At 38.2% G+C, this 22,310-nt stretch overlaps 1 long non-coding RNA gene across 1 annotated transcript; it reads left to right on the top strand.

The window, feature by feature from the left end:
* The first annotated feature begins 3,877 nt into the window (after nt 1–3,877).
* LOC121061643 lies at nt 3,878–21,874 on the top strand. The gene is made up of 3 exons (XR_005815197.1): nt 3,878–3,888; nt 10,513–10,519; nt 21,481–21,874. It is a non-coding gene; the product is annotated as an uncharacterized LOC121061643 (long non-coding RNA).
* The last annotated feature ends 436 nt before the right edge of the window (nt 21,875–22,310 follow it).

Raw genomic sequence — 22,310 nt, 5'->3', positions numbered from 1 at the left:
GTGCAAGGGTTTTGTGCAAGGATAGCTTCACCCTCAGGAATGGGATCTTATTTATTTCTTTATTGCTGAAAGGTGCAGAGGAGAGCAGAAGGCTCTAAGTGCTTCACTGCCATTCAGTGCAGATTCCCACTGATGCAGAACTGGAAAGAACAGCAAATAAAATCAAGACACATTTATATACAGTGTGTATGCTGAGATGGTCCATTATAATGCATGGTGTATATGATCCTCATCTTTTTCCTCAGTGGATGATTCCACTAGCTCTGTTACATACAAGAGCGTGCACATATACTACAGTGAGAATAAAAACCACCCTATGTTATAAAGGGTTAAGCATCAGCAAAAGGTTTTTATCAGCAGTTACTGAATCTCATGAATATCAAGGAGTTTTTGTGTCTTTGTTAAAACAACCCATGATTTCTCTTGTGGCTTTGAGCGGCTTCTCTGGCTATCATTTTTCTGTATCCCACTGTGTGCTGCACCATCTCAAGTAGAACTGGAGCTGCAGTTGTGCTTCTATTACAAACGGTGATAAGCAAGTGTCTGCCCTCATATCTGGTGTTTCCAAATGCAGCATTTGATTGAGTAGAACAGTTTCTCAAATAGTACAACCTCCTATTGTCATATGTTGTTTAACACAGTTGTTCCTATGGCTTTGACTATGTTGTATTTTGCTTTCCCAAACAGTACAGAATCTTGAATGAGAAAACTCAGAGAAAATCTGCTCAGTAGAATGAAAAGTTTAAACAGGAGTCTTTAAAGAAACGATACTCTCCTCCACAGTTTATTATTGCTATTCAAAAATAAGTTCGGAGATGCTCTTAGCCAAAGATTTTCTGTTGTTGACTTCACTGATTAACATAGAAGTAGTGTGATTTTACTGGCTATCTGTATATTGTTTTGATGCTTCATGCAATTGTTTTTACATTACAACTATAGTTTGGGGCAGAAATATGTTGCTATAGAGAAAACATGCTTACATAGAAGGGTTACTTCTGGGAACATCATTTTGGGCAGCTTAAAAGCCAGTTGCTCTGTTCCTGGCAAATGAGTGCTATAAGACTGCCAAATAGATGTGAAAAACTATAGATCCTACAGCTGTAAGCTATAATACTTCTAAGAAATTATAGGTCCTCTAACCTGAACCATCCTGCCTTGCCTTATTCTGCTAGAATGAGCTTGGGTTGTTAGTTGGGGAATGTAGAAGGGAAGAGTGCATATTTCTAAAGACTGGTTTGAGAAGGATGATCCACAGATTTCCTCCATAGTTAGCAGAAAGATGGAAAGAGAATCACCTTTAGAAATCAGTTCTTAGCAGTGTCACAACTCTCAAGTAATATCAGCAAAGTAGTAAAATGTCAGCGATAGTAAAGAAAAAAAAAACTAAAGAAAATATTTCAATGGCACCAATACAATGATGTGAGATCACAGACAAAAACAAAAAATGCATAATTATGACTAAAGTACACATTTCCTATCTTACTGACAATTGTAATGCCTTGAACTGTCCAGAAAGTGCAAATGTATCCTGTCTATAACTGCATAATATCTCTTCAAACCCAGTGCTTTCTAGAATTTCCCATTTCCAGCTTGTGTGTAATGCTGTGGAGGTGGGATGGAAGTGGAAGAGGCAACTGCCTCAGTGTGTTAAAGTGCCTGCTAAGGATAAAACGTAGTTACTTTTCATTCATCTGGTTGTGGTGGTTTTACCTTGCTGGCCTGCTGAACTCAACCACAACTGCTTCCTGACTCCCCCTCCTCAGAAGAAGAGGGGGAGAAGAAGGTATGCTGGAAAGAGGAAAACAAACAAACAAACAAACAAAAATGAAACTCATGGGTTGAGATAAGGATAATTGGATAATTTAGTTAAAGGGAAAAGGAAGAGGGGAAAAGAAAAAAAAAAGCAAAGGCCGTGTGGAAGCACGGAGGGAGAAAAAAATAAATAAATCTCTACTTCCCTTCAACGAGCAATGTTCAGCCACGTCCCAGGAAGCAGGGCCTCAATATGCATAGCGGCGTTGTTTGGGAGGACAGACATCTTCATAACAAGAGCACTCCTTCTCCATCCCTCCATCCCCTTTCCCACCTTTTATTGCTGAGTGTGACATCATATGGTATGGAATACCCCTTTGGCTGGTTTAGGTCAGCTGCCCTGGTGATGTCCCCTCCCCACCTCTTGCCCACCCTCAGCCTGCTGGCTGTTGGGGGGCTTGGAGGGAGTCCTGATGTGGTGCCAGTATTGCTCAGCAGTAGACAAAACATTGGTGTGATACCAATGCTGGTACAAGTGCAGAGCACAGCACTGTATGGGCTGCTGCAGGGAAAGTTAACTCCACCCCAGCCAGACCCAGCACACTGGGTCACTCTGGGAAAAGTGGAAGGTTGTGGGAAAACTCTGAATTTACCTCTCTTCATGTCAGTTGCAAGATGGAGAAAGCAGGGTTGTCTTTTTCCTAGTATGTTGTAAATGGAGAATATTTTGTCTAAAAATAAGTGTTGTCGATTGCTCTATTGTTTTAAACCTTTCAGTAACAGTAAAATCAGACTTGAGAAACTGGACTTGGACCAACTCATAGTATCATGCTGCCTTCATTTCACCCTGAAAACCTGCTGCTTTCTTTGCAGATTATTTCTTAATATACTAGAGATATACTCTGATATTAGTCTATTTCTACCATCTTCTACCATCTTCATTTCATTATCTGCTTGCACTTTTTGTATCTTTGCTTTCTTTTATCTTAAATTAATTGTATACAGTTTCTGTTCTCCCTCTGCACCTGAAATTTTAAGCTGCTTATGTATTGTTTTTATTTATCTCTCAATATCTTTTTCAATTCTGTGTTTATTTGCTATGTTCTCGTTCTCCTAGTGCACATATTGTTGGATAATACACATAACCCTTGGATATGCAGTAATTGCTTTCTGAACAGTCTCCATTTCCTCTGTGTCCTTCCCTCCTCCCACTTCTCCCATTAGGTGCTTAACCCATTGGATCCTCTTCAGCGCTTCCCAATTCTTCTACATTCAAAGTCCTTGTTTTTTTTTTTAATTTAATTTAATTTTATTTAATTTTATTTTATTTTATTAATTCCTCTTGTGGTTTCAGTCTGCAGTAATGAATCCAACTGGATTGTGGTCATTAGTGAGTCCTCCACCTCTATTTCCTAACAGCAGCACTGTTGAAAGTCAGAACTTTTGTCTTTCTTGTCACCTTTTAATACATTGAGGATATAGTACATGACTGTTGCTTGATTTATTTCTCTTATTGTGTCCCTGTTCCTGAGTGTCTGGATAGCTGAAATCTCCTCTTATTAGTTTTGACATTTTGCTGTATCTCATAATCTTCTTCTTTCTGATCTTATTTTTTCTGGTTTATATCCAGTCTGTACTACCACCTCACTCCCTCTATTGTCTTGAATTTTGAGCCACGATGATCCTTTCAAACAACCACAAAAAACTTCTTCAAAGTTTCAGCCTGTCGGCGAGGAAGGGTTTTGAACTAAGCCATTACGGCCTGAATTGTGTCTGGCTCAGCAGAGTACCCGAGGCTCCCTCCCACAATGTTCTCAGCGCTCTGGCCCCAAATCAAGCAATTAAGTACATGCTTAAGTTCAATCATGTGAGGAGCACCGTTAAGTCAACACTACTACTTACAACTTAAAGTTGGCACAGGATTAAACGCTTTGCTAAATCAAAATATTGGAGCTGTGATTTTAATGCAGCTTGGTTAACGAAGACTACACATGCCAATGATATCAAAGGTGGACGGTAACTTGTTCTGATAGACATTCGAGTGTGAAGGCACAGAATTCAATCCCACATCTAGGCCTTAATAGCATGTTTGCATACATTTGCATACACACACGCAATTGTACGGAGGACAGCACAGTATTTCAGAATATCAAGTAGCTTGTAAGAACACATACAAAGAATCTAGGTCTCATTCATTGCCTGTAGATGCAAGAAGAAATTGCATTGACTTTAATGGGCACAGTTTGAGGATCATCTAAGGCAAATACTGCAACAGCATTTATCAAACAGCTCCATACCATGGACATATCTCTCACTGCAGGTTAACTTCACAATGCCTCGTACCTTATGTTCAAATTTCACAGGGCAGTAGGCTGAGTTAGTATTCTTCTTCTGGATTGCATTAATGCCTGAAAGATTATTTAATGTAACATGTATAAATCATGCTCTAATTTTCTTACCCTTTCCTACTCCTGCTCAGTCTTTAAACATTAGAGTGATAATCCTACTGAGCACTTAAATAATTACGTATCAACCCCTTCCATCATAGATGACTTAGAAAATAGCAGATTTACCTACTGTATTTCAGTTTTAGGGAGAACATTGTCAAAATTAATATCTGTATGAGGCAAGGAAATTTATTCTAATCTATGTCCTGTAGTTTTCAATACTGTTTTAAAGAAAATTAAATCACCTCTGAAAACTGAATTATCAGGGTGAAATTACATATCGTCATAGCCATGATGTGTCACATTCATTTTGTTACAAATGAATATATCAGCTTAGATTTATTTTAGCATGGCTTATGCTTTCCAAATTCAGGTTTTAAAGGTTCACTCTGAAGAGCAGTATTTCAGCAAAATGCATCTGGTGAGACAGTTGGATCTCATTTATAAGCATCTTTCACTTTCTGCCTTATGCTATAATAAATGTTCTTGACTGTAAGATTTTAGATGAGATCAATTGTACTTCGCGCTTATCCCCTTCTCTGCTGGCAAGTCTGAAAAAAGACAATTTCTTTTTCACGGCCTTTAAAAAGGGAGGACTCACTTGACTCATTTTTTAAAGTAGATCATTTAATATTTTTGGAATTACTGCTTGAATTCCATCTGTGGGATGGCATTTATTATAACGAGCAAAATAAGAGAACTGCTCACATCACAGCTTCTTTCTGTCACTGCCAAGAATGATTTGCCATGTCAAAGAAATTTGTCTCCAAAGTTTTCTTTTTAATATGCTATAGTTTTTAATGGTTATCTTTGACACATGATTGTACAATCTGAATTCCTACAATGCATGAAGAGCTCTAGATACAAAAATATCATTTGCAAACAATCCTGGCTTGAGGAATTTTTTTAAATCTTCATTTTTAGACTATATTGCTTAAAATATATGGCTTTTTTTTAATGAAGTAATTTATACCTCATGGCATAGTGAATAAAAAAATCCAGTTTCAGGTATTTAATGTTCCCCAGTCTTGGTTAACTTGGAACATCAGATCTTTTAGGAAGTACTGAAAGAGATTCCATATCCACAGAGATCAGGCAGAAGCTCGTTGTATGGCTGGGTACGGCCGTGATGGAGTTAAGCCCATATGTTTCTGTGTTTTGTACTTGTGGCTGAAACACACAGATGTTTTGGCTATTGCTGAGCAGACCTTGCCAAGCAGCAAGCTGTCTCTGCAATCCACCCTGACAAAGGCTGGGGGTGAGTAAGAGGTTGGGAGGGGACACAGCTGGGACAGCTGACCCAAACTGCTTTATTTACATGTGCAGTTTTTGGTTTTCTCATTAAACTGTCTTTACCTCAACCCACAACCTTGTCCATCTTAATTCTTCCCCTGTCCTGTTTATGAAGGGGAGAGAGTGAGAGTGGCTGGGTGGAGGTCTGGCAGCCAAGCGAGGGTAACCCACTCCACACACTTACAAGGTGTTTTAAAAATCAGAAAGAACAAAAACAAAATGGAAGAGCATGGTTTGTGTGTTTATTTATTTATTTTAATGTGATACTCTTGTAATCCCACAGAGATTTGTGAAGGTTTTGTAAACAGATAAATATATCCTTGAATGGAAGGCAGACAGGGATTCAAAATGTTTGCTTTGTTATTCAAATACCAAGACACCATATATGTTTCACAACTTTCAATATTGCCATTATGTGATAAAACTTCTTAATCAAGTGAGGAAAGTTTATAAAAGTTAGAGTGAAGTTTATAAATGAGATCCAAAAATATGTCCCCCAATGACAAAGAAGCTAAGTGTCTATTCTTAGCATGTGATGCCATAACTGAAAGATTCTACTTTTTAATTAGAAGTCATATACCAATAGAGACATAGATTCAGTAACGCCTTTTTTTTTTTTTTTCTGAAAAAAAACTGGAGGAAAAAAAAAAAAAAGATGAAAATAAAAGAAAATAAATTATTACAGGTGTGGTAGTTTTGCTTAGCTAGGCAGCCAAACCGCAACACCACTCTCTCACTCTCCCTCCTTAAAGGGAAAGGGGGAGAAAATACAATGGAAAGGGCGTAAGGGTTGAGATAAGGACAGGGAGATCACTTAACAATTATTGTCACAGGCAAAACAAACTCACTGCTCCTTCACAGTCACTCTCTGCCCCTGCTCCATGTGGGGTCCCTCCCACAGGATGCCGTCCTTCCCAAACTGAGCCTGCAGGGGCTGCCCACAGGCAGCAGCTCTTCAAGAACTGCTCCAACATGGCTCTGTACCACGGCATCCATCCATCAGGAGCAAACTGCTCCAGCACGGGTCCCCCACGGGCGGCAGCTCCCCCCAGACCCCCTGCTCCTGCGTGGGCTCCTCTCCACGGGCTGCAGCTCCGGCCCGGGGCCTGCTCCTGCGGGGGCTCTCCATGGGCCACAGCCTCCTCCAGGCCACCTCCACCTGCTCCACCGGGGGCTCCTCCACAGGCTGCAGCATGGAGATCTGCTCCATGTGGGACCCATGGGCTGCAGGGGGACAGCCTGCTCCACCAGGGGCCTCTCCACAGGCCGCAGGGGAACTTCTGCTGCATGCCTGGAGCACCTCCTGCCCTCCTTCTGCACTGACCTTGGGGTCTGCAGGGCTTGTTCTCACTCCTTTCTCCCAGTTGCTGTTGCCCAGCAGGTGGTTTTTTTTTTTATTATTATTATTATTATTTTTTTCCCTGTTCTTAAATGTGCTCTCACAGAGGCACAAACAACATTGTTTTATGGCTAGGCTCTAGCTGCTGGCTTCCTTTTGAGCCAGCTGAAACAGACCCTTATCTAACATGGGGCAGCTTCTGGATTCTTCTCACAGAAGCCACCCCTGCAGCCCTCACTACCAAAACCTTGCCACATAAACCCAGTACAACAGGCCATCAAGAGTTTGAATTCTGTTCAGCACTCCTAGAGAATTACCAAATTCTTGTTTGCTATATTCATTCAAAGAGGACTCTGCCTGAGCAAGTGAAGCTCAAGTTTGCCGTACAAGAGAAAGGGAGTCTATCCTGCTCTGCCAAAATAACTAGCTAAGAGTTAGTGTTGAAGTGCCACTTTATGCTGAAGAGGAGGATATTTGCCAGCTTGCTAAGGAAAAGTCTCAAGTCTTGCTACCTAATGAGCATTCAGAGATACACAGAAATATAAAATAGCAATATAAAGAGGAGAGAAGGAAGTTTCTTCATTCCTAGGTCAAAGCACTTTCACTCTACTCATACATAAATAAGAAATCTTCTCTTGCAGATGAGTATCATAATGGAAAAATATTTCACAGTATTTTGTCCTAATCAAATAAATCAGTATAACAGACATCTGTCCTGGCTGAAATGTCAACTTTCTGCAAAATGAAATCCATTTCATGTTTCTGATCATAATACAATTATTTGAATTTCATGTCAGTGAGATGGCAAATATGGTAATAATAACTTCTATCATGAGCCAGAGTCACAATTTTTAAGGAAGAATTCATCAGAAATAGTTAAATTTGAATAAATTAGGAAAAAAAAAGTCATAGATGTGATGGTGGAGTTGTAATAACCTCCAGTAGGTGGTCTACAGCTGGAACCAAGAGGTATGGAGGAAACTACTAAATTCCCATCCTCTTAAATAAGAAAAAAGCAAAAAAGAAAGTAGGGAAGAGGTATCTTGCAGACAATTATCTTTTTGTTGAAATACTGCTGCCAGTGTTCAAACTTACTACCAGCAGCTGCAGTAAATGCAACTGGAGAGACCATGAGGAATGGGGAAAACGCCGTCTGTTAAAGAAATATTTTACATTTAAGTGGAATTATCTGATGTTAAATAGAATTTAGTGAAAGAAGATGTAGAAGCACTTTCTGCTTAGGCTAAAAATTACTGAGCAGATCACAAAAATACCTCTTGATGAGATCTTATAACACATTTCTCTAATTTCCCCTCATGCAAGAATGTATGACCTGACATCTGCTGGTGAAAAGATGAATGAGTGTGATTATAGGGTGTTCATAAGGTCATTAGTCATTTTTAAAAAGTGGTTGAAATATGGCTTACTTGTTAAGAGAAGGTAGACTCATACCACCTCTTCTGCCTAGGATTTGCGTGTAACCCTTGATTATTAAGGGTGAATATCCAGCTGGTGCGTTACCCTGATACGGAGAGAAGAGCAATACAGCTGATTCCTTGCAGATCTCATTCAGATCTGCAGGGCCTATTGGGTCAGGCACAGTGCTGCATGATCACAACTACTCTGCCTCCAGGGTCAGCACTAGTAAGTCCAAAGCAGTTTTAGCTACTTCTCCATGGCTGAATGATCAATTAATGACTCCTGCAAGCTGGAGCCTGCTCCTTATAGTGAACCATGAGTCCTGGGGTGCATGTTTCAGAGGCAATTAGCTGGTCCTCAGCAGAACCAGCTGGGCTCATTTCCTCGGGCTCAGTCCCAGCACCCTGCTGAGCACCATACAGCTACCCTCATGTCTTTGCATTATTCCTCCCAGTGCAGTGAATTCCAGGAGGTTTATTAACTTCCTCAGCAGCACTTAGGGGGCACGCAGAGCCAGCTTGGATTTGGGGCTGCATGCCAGAAAACGTTGATCAGAGGGTGCTAGAGAGCACAGCATGGAGACTGAATCTGTTCTGTTCATAGCTCTGTCTCATGGTGGATGCTGAATAACTCCTGTGGTGATTCTTCTGTATCTCTACACTGTATTCCTTACAATTTATGTTTTGGGGGACTATGATTAGTTTGGATATCCAAGTTTTTTCATGTCCCAGGTAATGAAGTATTTGTCTGTAACACTTTGGGAGCTTACCTTACTGATAGATGGAAGAGTGACTTTTTTCCTGTGTGGCTGAGTGACCACAGCAGTCTTAGCCCTAAAGTCTGAGATCAATTGGGAAATGACTGGATTATTTTAACTGTATGTAGGGCATGCACCCAATATTAAAAATAAAACATTTAACCCAATATTTAAGAAGTCCAGAGATTTTATCAAAGACTGAATACAGGGGAATCATTTCCGGGGTGAACAAAGTCATACGTAACATGTAACCTGTTAACTAAAAGGTATAAATGAAGTGTCCCTCCTTTATCTTAGATACTCTGTTTTGCACAAGAGGAGGCAAAAACTGAGGCACCTGGCTATGCCAGCTAGACAGATGTTAATTTCTATCAGATACGTGTGAGTATTTAAGCAAGCTACTGCATTAGCTATTGTATGACGAACCTGCATAAATCAAAGATCCCAAGACCAAGAAGTGAAATTGTATCTTTCTGTTTATTTTTTACTTTTTCCTTACTTTATCTTAAGGAGTACTGCTTTCTTGTTATGCCAGTGTATTCATTCTATAAAGAATGAATGTGTTTGTAGAAAAACAGTTCTGATAACAGGCTGTAAAACCTTAAAACGAGTTCCCAGATTGGTCTTTTACGTTTGCAAGTGTTGCCAAAGTTACAGAAGTGATGGTTTTTTTCATGTTTGTTTGTTTGTTGTTGTTTTTTGAGCAACTATTTTGCATAGAAACCTCTTGCACTAAACAATCCTGTTTAGTTGTTAGGTTATTGTTTGCAATAGGGAAAGTAAGAACAAGAGCAATAATAATTAACAATTACAACATTTAAGGCAAAGGGAAAACAGTAGTGAAACTGTAGTTCAAGTAGCCTACTTAGTCTCTGTTCTTCTTTAAGAATATTCAGCCCAAGGATAACTCCATGAAAGCAGTCATTACAATTTAATGTTTTTTTATTTTTTTTTTATTGACAGAATAAAATCCCTATTAGTATGGAAAAACTGTGAAGAAAAGAGTTATTTTAAAGTACAACACTAATTTCTTTCATAATGCAAGACCAGTGAAAAGCATTTCTTTTCTTGTCTCAGCTTCATAACTGATTCCTAGTTCTATTAATTTGGTAATAGGAACTGAAATAAATCACCACCAACTTGCTGATTTTATTCACGCTATTTTTGATATGTTTCTTTTATTACCTCTGTTTAGTTTAATAAGTAATGACCTTTTAGTCTTAATATATTTGTTAAGCCTTTATATTTGTTGTCTAAATTACTTTTAATGTGTAAAAATGAAAACTTTACACACTAATTTGTTATTTCAAATGGCATCTGTTTTAACATGTCAAGACTGAAAGTAATATCAGCTGTAGTATTTGTATATCAGTTATTTCTCATCCTTCCAATGAAAATGTTCAAAAAGAAAGGAACTGAGAGGAAGGAAACATCTGTCTGTCGAAAAGAGAAAAAGATTTCAGGGCAAATGAAGGGATCAGTAGACAGGATTAGTTAATATAAAGGGTTTGGGTTGAAATTTCCTCTGATGAAATATAGACAATATTTGAGGGGCTAGTGGTATGACAGTGTTTGATTCATCACAGTGCAGTCTGAACTCTTATGTTGAAAAGTTTTCTCTCAGTTTTGAAAAGTTACTGCTTTGTTGGCTTCATTCTTCTACTTCTGTGGACCCTGAAATTTGTGTGTACAGAATTAGCCCCTGGTTGCTCACAGCCCTCAAAGTGGTCAAGACTATTAATGCCTTTTCCTCCCTTCTTCCTCTTCTCTATGATTCACGAAGTGACGTATACTCAAGATTTTTTTTTTTTTCCCTGAATGGCTACCTTCCAGTTTACTGTGTTTTTATACAAAGGAACATTCTGATGAACTAGGTCTCAGCAGATGCTCTGGAGTCTGAAGGGTTTCAGTGCTATGTGCAGTTTGGATATTGAAGCTGGTGTGCACTGAAAATCTAAAAGTGGAAATGGACTTTTCCTGAAGAGTTAGCATAAGTTTGTTATCATTAACTTGGGCAGTAAGTATTAATGATAGCTATTGTTTGTGTATACCTCTGAGGAATTTGCCTTGATTTATTGTTTGCAGGAGGTTATGCATGCACAATTCCTTGCAGTTAGTGCCATTTGATGGCAGGCTCTGTGCATGGCTGTTGCTGTAAGGAATTATGTTTCACATTTTGGATTTAGAGAGGTTTTAGAGAATTGCCCAAGGCTTTTTAGTAACTCTCTTTATTACTAACACAAGTGAATCAGCTGTTAGCTGAGCTTTGCTAATTTGGACCAATAATTGCTACAACAGTGCTGTTTAGTACTTACTGGCACCTCCTGTAGTTTTGCCTTCAGTCATTTAGCAGCCCATGCACAAAGCATGGAAATGGTAGAAGCCTATTACTGAGCATAGCTGCCATCAATTCTCATGATGAGGAGTTTCCTCCAAAAGCAACTTCAGTTTCCTTCAGTAATGGCCTTTTGTTATTTTGTGTACTTGAGGTACTGCTGGTTCTATAAGAAATAAAACCTATGTCTGGCTGGTATTAGAGAGTATCAGACTTCTTTCAAAACTGGAGATTTCAGTAGGCCGAAGAAGTGTTTGAAAAGCCAAAGAGAATAACTGAATGATGGGAAAGTCAGGAGAAGGTCATTCAAGAAATGACCAGAAGAAAACCTCTTTCCTTTTCTGAAGAGGTATTTTAAGCATCTGTTTCTCTGTACACTTGAGTATTTTTCATTTTGTTTTCTCTCATCTAAGCTAAAGGTCAATCATTTAATGGTCTCTACAGAAGCTTTATCTGCCTTCACCTAACTCTAAATCCAGACAGTTAAAATAAGGTATCTGATAGTAGTTCCTTTGTATACAGAAGTGGTTGGGTCAGTTGTTATTATCTAGCAAACAATTGTAATTAAAGTCAAGTTGAAATGCAGACAATGCTACATTAACCAGTATTGCTACCCAGATCCAAAATGCAATCTTTTTTTTTAAATTATTTTTTATTTTTTAAAGTAGCATTTGTCTGTAACTATATATGGCTAATAACAGAAATTTATTCTAGGTCTCATTCATTTTGGATTATCCCTATATGTAAGATGAGCAATTGAAAGGACCTTGATAAAGGAATATAGTTAATTTGTCTGCTGTTTAAAGGAAGAGAGAAATGAGATCTAATGATAAGCTAGTGGTACCTAAGAGAAATGAATCTCTTAAGGAAGTGTGATCAGTGAGATTTTTATCTGTGGGGAGGAGAGAAATCTAAATCTGTTTGTTCAGATTCCATTTGACTTTATCTGTGTTGATTAGTGAGACAAAAGCGTAGTTTTAACTTTGTACACAGAAAAAAAATGCATTAATTTAACATAGGCTACATTTACAAATGCTAAACCAAGTCCCTCTGTCGTGATGTAGGTTCATATTAATTTTTACCTGGTGGCTTGGGAGTGGTAGGGATGATCCGTCCACAGAAGTAAAAAAACCCTTTGTGAGTGACAGTGGGGAAAAAAAAAAAAAAAGCTGAAAGGATGCTAAGGCATTTCTTCTTGTCCTTAAGATTTTGTCAATGTATTTTTCTAAACAAAACCAGCTTAGAGGCAAGGTTATTGAAAAGCTTTTCCATGCATATATAAACAAATATATTTGTATGTGTATGCACACAAAAACACTGTATATTTACATTTAAACAGTTCTGTTATTAGAGGAATAAATATGTTGCATTCTGTTGAACGTGATGACGTTGCATCACAACTGGTTTTGTAGATACACTCCAGTCACTCTCCTCCACCTCAAAATCCATGTGTTGAGTTAGGTCACTGTATTCTTTGAGTTTCTGGAGAGCAGCCCAAGACTGGGGTGCGTATTTTCCTGTATCGTGGAAACAAATAGAAAGGAAGATGTTGAAATACCACCACTTGCTTATGACCTTGATCTGAGTTTGGCTCTGTGTCAAGAAGCATCACAATGATCTCAGAACCACAGAATGGTTTGGGTTGCAAAGGACCTTTAATGATCACCCGGTTCCAACCCCCTGCCATGGGCAGGGACACCTCCCACCAGACCAGGTTGCCCAAAGTCCTATCCAACCTGGCCTTGAACACTTCCAGGGATGGCGCTCATTTTACTCTTCAGATATCCAGCCCATTCTAAACACAATTTAAAAATAAATTCTCATCTTTTCTTTGTGTAATAAAATACCCAAATTACTAATTTGTTAGTCAAGTTTATTGCTTGGATTGATCCTCTGAAAATAAGGATATTTTTTACTCCATCCCCCACTTCAAATCCATGGCTTTTTTGAAGGGTCAGGAATATTATCCAGTCTTTGATTAATAGCTACAGAATACATTTGATTTCTCCTTCCTTTGCATGCATTCAGTTGAAAAGATCTAAACCAATATACCTTTAGGAGACATGGGCAATAAAATATCCTTGTGAGATCATAGTTCTGTCAACTGCATTGGCTAAGCTAAAGTCCACAGGGGGAATTTTCTCTTTTCTTTAGTGTTCATTAAAAATTCACAGTTGGCTTATACCACTCAGTTCTGTTTGGACAAAAATGGATAAATATGTCCAGGTAAAAAGAACAGAGTATTCTCAGTCTTTTGCCCACACGTGGAGCTAGGTGGCTCACTAAAGCTTTGGTCATGGGGGTGACTGCCTCAGAGGAACCAAATGGATTAATGTAAATCATTTAATCAAAGTAAATGAACAATTGCCAAAATGGTAAAATTTGCATTTTCACCTAATATGGCTGTGAGCCATTCACCTAGAGATAAAGAGCTCTATATTCCCCTGAACCACTCTTGCATATATCTTTAATATCATTCCTCTCTATAATACACTTCTACTCTATGCTATATTTTATGAGTAAATCTTCCAGCCATGGGAATTTACAATTAAAATAACCTTCACGTTGAGGACATTTCTGTTATTACCTCTGTCCTTTATTACTCTACTTCTGTGTAAACCTCTTAGATGTGAAATTGAAATGGTTAGTTTTACATGGTAAAACAAGGAAAATCTATTTTCATTTCCAAAAGATGAACCTTTCTGGTGTACTGACTGGGACTAAACTTGAGGGCGGTAAATTTTCAGGATGGTATGCAGAGAGTTAGCTGTATGACTCATTAACATTAATTCCCATCTGTAAATAATTTTGAAATACTTTAACTAGCAGGGGAGCTATTTCATCTTTTATACCTAGCTGATTGTAAAAATGTATGTTGAAACCACCTGGCCTTAGTGTTTTGTTGGACTTAAGACTTTTAATAGCCAGTCTGATATCCTTCGCTGAATTGGGGTTTTCTAATCCCTAGCTCAATTCTCCTTCCAAACTAGGTAATACCGTGTTGCTAAGTTGCTTGTCAATCAATTCCTATCTCACCAATTGAGATGAATAATAGTGTTGCTATAAAAACTTAGGAAGGCTTTGGGCCTAATTCTCATTCATGCTGAAGTTACTTTATACTACTCTGGTTGTTCATTTACTGAGTGTAAATGCAATTTACTGTCAGAGCAATATAAAGTGACTGTAACATAAATGAGAATCAGATCCCCTATGTTCAAGGCAGCTAACAGCTTCAAATTGCTGAGTGCTATTTTCCCACAGGAGCTAGTGTACTAGGATTCCAATGCATATAAAGAATGCAACAAGCCAATTAAAAATGAAGATATTAAATGAGAAATTGAATGGTTATTTCTGTTTAGGGCCAATTTTTCCAAACAATGGGACTGATTAAGCCTGGCTGTTACAAACATGCCAACGACATCTAAAGTTCAACCTTGCGTGAAACTTGGATGTTTGCCGCAGTACGTGCAATGAGTTCTCCATGTTACTGGGAGAAGGAGGACTGTGTTTCAGAGTTGTGTGCAGGTCTTCCTGACTTGCCCGATGGTGCTTCCCTCTCAGGGACAATCAGCAGTTATTCAGGAGTGATGTACAACAGGGTGAGTGGGAGGATAATGGCAAAAGTAACTTTGATAGTAAATTTATGAAACTGTTGTTACCATGAATACCAAAACAAACACTGCTACCTCACTCCTTTTCCTGTTTCTGAAGTCGTGCACTTTATTGCCTAAAGTCTTTAAAAAAAAAAAAAAAGTTTTTGTTATAATGATGCATAATAACTATCAAGATCTAAACTGATGCTGGTCTGTAATAAAGAAGACATTTGATGGCAGATTGACTGGAGTGAGCTATCTCAGCTTAGACAGAGGTCAGTCATCCCCATGTTTTTCTTACACCTCTGCTGCATCGGCCTGAATACCCAGAGAGCTAGCACTCTCACTTTGATGTGAAGTCTGTATTTCTTCCCTCACTCCTCCTCCTTTTCTTTTGTTCTGCTGAAGACATTTCAGCAACCCACGTGCTAATAAAGAGCTATTGCAGAAACCACAGACACAAGTCTGACTTACTAATACGTGAATTCTTATCTGCCATTGTCCTCTGTGCTCTGTTTGCTGGCTCAGATTTATAAATTCTGTGCCTAGTCTTTTCTCACCTGCTGCTAATCAGCTGATTTCAATCCTACCTTCATCTTGCTGAAGAACACAGATAACATCTTGTACAAAGATTAGTGGCCTTCTGTGGTTGCTAAAAAAAAAATCTGGTTATCTAACCTAGGGCCATGCTGAGGTGTGCATGTCATAGTGTAGATCCCTCATCTGCTACAGCAGCATTCTTAGGCAGACTGGTATTTTTGCAGTACACCTTGTGATAACTAGCTCTTGAGGCTGAAAAATCCATGCAGTTCCTCCTCTCCTGAAGGATAACTCCTGAAGAAGTAGACATGATGCTGTTGCACTAAGAAACATCTGCAGGCTTTGTGTCCATCTCTAAGTGACTTTTGCACTGTTCTAAGGGAAATTTATATCTAAAATTATTTTGCTAATTTTTAATTGAAAGCTAAAAATAATTGTACTGCTCCCGTGTAAGTATACAACAAGCTTTATGGATGCTAATAAACAGAATCCTCTTCTTATTTGGTGGCATTGAAAATTGTGATTTCCACCAATGTACTTGAGAGTGGAATGTTTTCCTACTTCCCAGTTCAGATAAGTCATTGCAAGTAGTAAAATATTTTTGAAATATTGCTCCTGCTATCGTAACTCCTTGTTTTGGTCTGAAAAAATCTGTATAAATGTTTTAGAGCAGAGTTGATCACCCTATATTATTTAGGCAGTTATGATTAGTTTTGCATATATTAAAACACTAAAACATTATTTAATGTTGCCAATGCAGGATTTACTAGTGCCATCTATTGTTGGAAAATGTAGACTTGTAACTGTTAATTTGCATATTCTATAGTAAAGTAACATTAAAAATTTAATATTTTACTGAGTTGTGTTACAAAATAAAATAGTTTATGTAATTGCATGTTTGGAATGTTTTCACTTTGCATTCTTTGAAATGTGTTTATCTTCAGAGAGAATATCTCTGGGCTTTATTTGCACTATAATCTTGCATTGGAGATCAAACTTTAAGTTTTGGACCCTTCAAAAAAGCTTGTAATAATTTACAATAGGAGAGAAACCAAATTTTTACTTGCTGGACACAGTTAATTTCTGTGTAAGAGTACTCAAAAGTGCATGATAATTTGAGCCTGAGTGCCATATTCCCGGGCAGTGTTGTGGTGCAGAAGTCTCAGTTTCACTGTCAGTGACACTTAGGGCTGGATTTAGACCACTTCTTTTGCTTTTTTGTGACATTTAGGAAGTAAAGGCCTGGCCTGGAGGTGGGTAACTCCAAAAGACCTCAGAAGACCTAAACAAGCTTCCTACCTTTCACCACTGATTGAACATGACACCTCAGAGCCTCTGATGAGCAAAGTTGTACTACTAACTAGACAGAACAGCAGTAAAGAGACATTGATTTATCTGATTCTCACCATCCTTGGGAGCTGTTCCCTTGGGAGCTGCAGTGGAATTCTCTCTCAGTCTCATCATCCTTGGGAGTTAGTGGCTTTTTTTTTTTTTTTTTTCCAAAGGGAAATGTGAGAGCTGTTTCCTACCAGCCAGGGGAAGCACAGAGGTGTTGGTGAAGCATGTCCAGTGCTCTGTGGTGTCCATATGCCAAGTCAAGTGGAAAATCCAAGTCTTGTTCACCTTTGGATACTCATGTCTCAGTATTATTTTCCTGTACTGCAATTGTTTGCTGTGGCTGCCACACAGCCAGACTACACAGAAAAGACCTTTTGCAAAAGATGGATTAGGTGTACTCCAGGAGTGTTAAATAGCCTCCACAACTCTAAGATGCACGGCTCATCCCCTGGCTGTTTTGGGGCACTGTGGCTGCTGTTAATGTACAACAAATCAGAAGAAGCTGCGTACATCAACAGCTGCATTTGAGAGATGATGATGTGATCAAAACAGAAGGAATCCAGTCTACCTAAATTATTTTTACATCAGGCTAAAACTCAGATATATTCCAGACAGCAATCCATTCTACCTTGGTCTAATCCTTTAGGCACTCAATTTTGGGGGATTGTGTTCCTGCCTGTCATTTCATGCCCTATCACAATGCCTGTGTAGAGAGGCATTCATTTGAACACCTAAATCCCTTAAATATACCCTGATTTTTAGATATGGTCAATCATGACTAATGTACCATTGTATAGGTATGCATACAAGATCATGTCAAAGAATGGACAAGCAAAGCTGAAACAAAGGTTTATGGTTAAGGCAGTCATTCTAGAGGAAACAGATCTCTGATTTCCAGACCAGATTCCTGAAAACCATATGCACTTTACATTAGACCGTGGTAGATTAAAAATACAAGCAACCTCGAGATAAAGGAATAAGGATTTGCCCGTACGTTCTAGCAGAATACCCCGAACACTTCATGTTTTACTATCAGGAGCTTGGGTTCTGGTGATTTTTTTTTTTTTTTTTTTTTTTTTTTTAATATGAACCGTACTATTTCTTTATCTCTGACAGGAGTAATTATAGCAGTTACAATTAATCTTGTAAGAAGGAATAGATTTATCACTGAATGATCAAGATAATGCTAACTGAGAAGTATTCCATTTATGCATGCATGGAATAATGGCTTCCTTATGACAAATTGGTATTGCTGTTTTGCCTGTAGCAAATCACTCCATAAGAAAAATATATCATTTAAATATAGATCTATTTACTTTTAAGTTACAAACTATATGCTTTGGCTTTAAATGAAATGCAAAATAACCCCTCACTGCCTCACAGATATATATATTTTTTTTCCTTCAATTTGTAATACACAAGCTATAACACTTTGGAAATAGCACTCCTCTGCCTCCCTCCCCCTGGTTTATAAGAAGAAGAATAGAAAGACACGATTCAGTATAAATGTAGCTTGAGAAGTTAAGCAGTTTCAGAATTGTTAGATTGTTTTTACTACTGAAATTGATTTTACAATCAGGTATGTCTGTGCTGTAATGCTGTTTATTTTATAAAAATGAATTTGAAATCCTCTTTTCCTGAATATGGTAGAAAGTAAGAAATGGAAGAGAGTTTCTTTGCATATCTTTTACCTGATACCATTTTACTCCAAGTTCTCTGGTTTGGGTTTGTCTGCCTTCTGCAGCAATTAATTCTACTGCTGTTTCCTGTGCTTTCAAATATTTTCTTGTTCCTCCTCGTGCATACACATGCATGCGTAATAACATCAGCTTGGGACGTGTACTACCACTTAGTCTAAACTTTGGATGCAAGTTTCCATTGCTGTCTGCTGTTAGTAAAAACAACCAGAAATCTGTTTCATTGTTTGGCTTGAATGAGATAGCTGGCTGCACTAACCCCACCAGCTGTTTAAAATTCAGAATCCTGTATCAGTTAAAGACAGGATAGTTATAAGCCATTCAGTTTCCAGTATAACAGTGAGTTGTGAAGAAAACATTTAATTTAAGCTTTGCAGTCAATATATTTAACTCCCTGAGTTTTTATGGTATTTGGGGCAGTGGGAGCAATAGGCTTGAATGTGTATAATACAGATTAATAATAATATTAGAGTTATGTCATGCCAAATTTTAGAAAGAAAAGGCTCCCAGAGGCAAAAATAAATTCTTAAATTTGAAATATAAAGACAATAATGAAGGCTCTAGTCCAAAAATCAGAGCCTTTTGGAATAAACTCTGCTACAAACTGTAACTTATTTTTTAATATCGTGATGAACTTTTTGACTTTAATTTCAATGTGTACCACTATCATGAGTATAGAAGAACCATGTTTTAACAATATCTTAGAAACAGCCACATGCAATTTCAAAAGTATAAAACCCAATTGTTTTAATAATAACCAAAAAAAAAAAAAACAACACAAAAACTTGCATATTTTCAGTTGCCAGATTTGTTTAATGTTATTCTGAAATTGGATGAAAGTTTTTTGGAGACAATTCTTCACTCCAGACAAAACTAAAAATCTATTAAACTGCTTTATATATCTGATTGCTGAAATTATTATGTGTCACTAATTAAAACACAGGTCACATATATGGCCAATAAGGAATTTCAATTTTATGGATGGAAGAGGTTTGTTTTTTTTTTGTGGGAGAATGCAGGCACAAAGTCTTGTGTAATGGGCAGATGTCTGAGAAAGCAGTAACAGAGACAAAATTTAAAGGAATTACAGCTTCCACGTCTCATTTTTTGTGTGATAAATATTTTATATACCTGCCACCTATACACTGTCTTGTCTCCAAGCCAGAAGAACAAGGTACAGATATATGGATCTTTTTCTGGTCATCTGGTGAGAATGGAATAGAATGGAGACACAAAATTCCACTGCAATTACTTTAAGAGCCTCAGACATCAAATACAAGAAGAGATTTGAGATATGTCTGGGGTGAATCTGTCTTCGGAATAGCAAGAGGCAGCTGAGCAGTCACTTAAAAATTATTCAGATACGTGGACAGTCCACTTGACTGAACACTGCAAGTGCTTCAGATCCATTAGAATCACTTCCAGATACTGTAAATATTTTAGAAGGTTTAAAGATACTTGAGCTAGGTGTTGTTGAAATGTCTAATATAACTTGTGATATTGCTCGTGTTTATAGTGACATAGTTTATATTAGTATCAAAGTTCAACCATATTGTGTTTTATATATTTGCTATAAAAAGCTAAGAGCAACATTTAAATTTATCACTATCTGATATGTTGAATTGTCAGAAATGTGGGTGAAGCTGTGTCTACAACCACGCTTGATTTGAGGTGATAATGGCAGAGTGCCTGAGCTGCAGGAAGCTACAGAAGACTGCCTTAACCCTGCTTAGCAAGTGTGAAGCTCCAGCAATGTTTCAGGGACTTAAGGACAAGATATTAATGTTACTGTGGTTATGTATTCACATCTTGATAAATGCTACCTTATGCATACATCTTATAGATTGAATGTGTACTGAGAGCACGAACTATTTTTAAAAAAATTATTCTGGGTAATGGGGTTCATTTCTACCCAAGCCCTGTAATGGAATATGAGAAATGAGGAAAACTACTGAGGATAACCTTTGGGAAATTAAAAAATTATAGGGTTTAGAGTAGAGATAAGATGTATCTTTTGCTGGAGTGTCCAGTTTTACAAAAGTGGCAAAGGAAATCTGTCATAGGCTTAGCTCGAGAATACAAACATTCCTGCACATATTTTTGATAACTGTGATCTTTTCAAAGGATTCATTTGATTAAAAAGCCTCCAGAGATGATGCACTGGTGTGGCAGGTTAACCCTGACTGAGAGCCAAATGCCCACCCAACTGCTCTCACACTCTCCCTCCTCAGTGGGACACAGGGAGAATGAAAAAGCTCATGGGTCAAGAAACTGTGAGATCACTCACTAATTACCTTCATGGGCAAAAGAATCTCATCTTGGGGAAGATTAATTTTGTTTATTGCCAATTAGAGTGTATTTGGATAGTGAGAAACAATAAGACAAACACAAAAGCAACACATTTCCAGCCTGCCCCTTCCCAGTCTCTGTTTCAGCCCTCCACTCCTGTTAGCACCCCGAACCATGAGGGGAGATGGGGACCTGTGGTCAGACCATAACAGCTTCTCTCTGCTGCTCCCTCTATCATTTTCCTCTCCTCCACTTCCTAGTCTCTCCACAGGCCACAGGGGAATCTCTGTTCCAGTGCCTGCAGCACATCCTCCCCTCCTTCTTTGACCTTGGTGTTTGCAGGATTGTTTCTCATGCTTTTTTTCCTCATTCCTCTCTTTGCTTCTGTGTCGTTTCATCCTTTCTTGAACATGTTTTTCCTCAGATGCTCCCATTTTGACTGCTGGGCCCAGCCGTGCCCTGCAGCAGAGTTGTTATTTTGTCTATTGACTTAAAATCAGTTTGGAAAAATATTTTGACCAGAAAGGTGGTGGTGCATGAATATCACAATCAGACTGAGGTTTCTTTACCTGCCAGGAGAAATTTTCTTTGTTGACTGGCCATTTATTTATTTTCATAAGTGATAGTGCCTTATGAAATCCATGCAATGACCCTTGTAGGATTATCATTGTTATAGAATAGTTCATCTGGAAGGGGCCTACAAAGACCATCTAGTCCAACTGCCTGATCTCTTCAGGGCTAAACAAAATTTAAAGCATATTACTGAGGGCATTATCCACATATCTCTTGAACACTGAGAGGCAGGGGCATCAACCACCTCTCAAGAAAGCCTGTTCCAGTGTTTGACCACCCTCACAGTAACAAACATTTTCCTAATGTCTAGTTTGAACCTCCTCAGGTGCAGCTTTGTGCCATTTCCATGCATGACTAAGAAGGAGAGATTGGCACCTTCTTCTCCATTTCCCCTCCTCAGGAAGTTGCAGAGAGTGATGAGATGGCTCCTTTTCCTGTGTTTCAGAGTATGCAGCAATAACGTTGCCATCTCCGAGCAAGTGAGTATGGATTGTGCTATGGTTATATTCTACAGAACAGAAGATAAGATGATTTTAAATTTGGAAGCTATCTTCCAGGTCGTAGAATTTAATTTGCAAGACCAAACTTCTGCAATATTGTGTTTATGCTGCAGTGTCATTTACTGTTTAATAGAAACATTCAAAATGCCCTAGTTCCATCTGTTATAAATAGTGAAGGCTGATAAACACTATGCAAACACAAGATGCAGCTTTCTGGCAAATTATGTTTAGTACAGTCCCAAACATAAAGCAAGATTTATAACATTTTCATCTCTCTCTCCCTTCCTCCCTCCCTTCCTCCCTCCCTTCCTCCCTCCCTCTCTCTCTCTTTTTTTTTTTGTAAACTGTAGAGTAATTACTCTAGAGCTTTGAGTAGATATATAAATAACACTCACAGTTTTATATTTAAATTATTGTTTGAGAAGACAGGGAGAAGTA

The sequence above is a fragment of the Cygnus olor genome, chromosome 1 (assembly GCF_009769625.2).
Source record: "Cygnus olor isolate bCygOlo1 chromosome 1, bCygOlo1.pri.v2, whole genome shotgun sequence".
In the NCBI taxonomy this organism is placed as follows: Eukaryota; Metazoa; Chordata; class Aves; order Anseriformes; family Anatidae; genus Cygnus; species Cygnus olor.
The sequence above is the reverse complement of the archived record's forward strand: the minus strand, read 5'-3'. Positions and strand labels throughout refer to the sequence as shown.